Here is a 2519-nt window from a genome sequence, read left to right as displayed (position 1 = left end):
AACATGAATCTGATATTTCATAAACAAGAAACAGGCTCGTGCATCGCACGGAGAAAAACTAGTTTTATAAAAAGAAGATAGATTAATTACTGAAATTTCGTATATTTTACACAAGATTCTATCAATGGTGCTCAACAATAAGGATCACGCCACTTACTTGAGAGAAATCTTCGAGTAAATGAGAAATTACCAAATGAAATTAACCCGGTAAAAAGCGTCTTTGGAGTTACATCGGGCAAGTTCCTTCCTTGGTTATATGGTAACTCATCAAAGAACCGAAGTAGACCCAACAAAAGTACGGGAGATTCTGGAATTGCCATCCTCAGCCCCTGTGAAGGATGTTTAGAAGCTCAACGGAAGATTGGAAGCTTGAATAAGTTCATATCAAGATCCTTCGATAAGTGCAATCTATTTTTCGATAAACTGGAGAAAGGAATAAGAGTTCTCTTGGAGTCAAGAGTGCGAGGAGACGCTTCATAAGGCCAAAGAATATCTTGCCACTCTGCCCATACTACAGAAACCCGAATCAGGAGAAATGTAATACATTTACCTATCGTCTACCGATACATGTATTACGCTGTGTTGTTTCACAACGAGGATTAAAAGGAACATCCCGTCAATTTCATTAGAAATATCCTCACTTCACTTGAGAGGAATTATAAGATAATCGAGAAGCTAGGTTATCCTTGGTATATGCCACCCGGTAGTTGAGAACGTACTTTCATGCTCATACAGTCACTACCGTTACAAAGGAACCTACCGAAGAAATACCAGGAATGGAAGACGAGGTGGATGATCCACTCGAGCTCCCCAAACCAGACAACCCAAAGCGATGGAAGGTATTCGTCCATTGATCGTGCAATAAAAATGGATCTGGCATCGGATGGTTTTCATCACACCATTACGATGAAGAATCATACATAACAATAGACTAGAGTTTCCCTCCACTAGCAACGTCATCTAGTAAGAGGTCGTAAACATTCCATGCGGTTGATACTTAGATTTGGAAATCTCCAAAGTGCGAGTGACCAGCGAAAACCAGTTAGTGCTCCGATAAATCAATGGGAGATATCAAGTCATCGACCAATGGCTACAAAAATACCTACATCTAGTCGAACATTATGTTAAACATATATATAACATCACCTTTCAACATCTTTGTAGGAGCAACAAATAGGTATTTTGATGATCTAGCTTGATCTTCATCCATGATGGCAGATCCGTAAGTTTTCACAATCAAAGTAGGTAGGATACTTTCCCTTTCGGTTCCAACCACATACGTCAAAGAATGAGTTCCTGATCAAGATGACTGGAGGACATCCATCCGGAAATACCTGGAAAATGGAGAATCTCCAAGTGACCAAAAAAATGCTCACCAAGTGATATCGGTAGCAGGAAATTACGAACTTAAAGCTCCTCCAATGGTGGTTGTGTGTGTTTCATAGGTGGAAATACAAACAAGACATCCCCATTCCCAGTTTTCCTTATGTTTGGGGGGGGGGGGGGAATAGTTCATCTCCAATGGTGTTGTTTGTGATTTTCTATGGATTAAATGTAAAAAAAAAAAAATAGTAATTTTCGGATTTTATTAGAGCCAAAAATGGTTATTTAATATATTGAAATTAATTTTAGTTAAATACAAGCTTACAAGTATAGCTTGACATTTTCAAGGTGAATGTCTAAAACTAGACATTCACCTTGACAATGTCCAACAAAAATTAATCCATGTCATCCTTACATTGATTAAGAAGTTGGGGTTGGAGAAGATTTTTAGAGAAAATGAATGTCTATCCTATGTGGACTTAGACATTTATATTCACATACATTCCATTGGAGAAGCTCTTAGAGATTGAGTACTTTATCGAAAATCATATCTGGGACTGGACCACTACTGAAATATCTATCTAAAGAGAAAGTTACCACATCCTAATCAAAATTCAGTATGAAAATTTTGGCATCCACTGTGGAGGGAGATCACTAGATCCATGGATGAAATTGGCCATAGAAAAGGACATGGTAAAAAGATGCGAGGCTTAGCTAGAAATTCGTCGAGATATTCGTGAATAGTTCGTTTCACGTACTTTCCCTGCATAGTTCGTGACTAAATGTAAGTCTGATCCAAATTTGTATATGTAGATGGTGTAACATATACGAGGGGCTAAAATATCATTTCAAGACTAGAGACAAAATAGTAAATTCATAATTAGGGGTCGAGTCATCACTTTGAGCCAATAGTCGTCTTCAAAGTTCAGCAAGACTAAGATGAAAGAGAATTGAACGTAGAAAGGGAGCTTTGAAGACAACCCCAATCCTCATTCCCAAAAGACAAGACTAGCCTCATAGGACAAATTTCAATTCTTGCGGGAGAGACTAAGCCATTGGTCCTCAAGGCACCCACAACCGCAATTTCTAGTATATGTCCCCGCGAGACACTGTTGGTCGTGATGTCATGACTCCTAGAGCACATTCTCGATGAGATACTGCAGGTCACGTAGGTTCTGTAGAGCGTAAAACGTCCC

Source organism: Papaver somniferum, chromosome 9 (assembly GCF_003573695.1).
Source record: "Papaver somniferum cultivar HN1 chromosome 9, ASM357369v1, whole genome shotgun sequence".
Classification (NCBI taxonomy): domain Eukaryota; kingdom Viridiplantae; phylum Streptophyta; class Magnoliopsida; order Ranunculales; family Papaveraceae; genus Papaver; species Papaver somniferum.
This window is presented reverse-complemented; position numbering follows the sequence as displayed.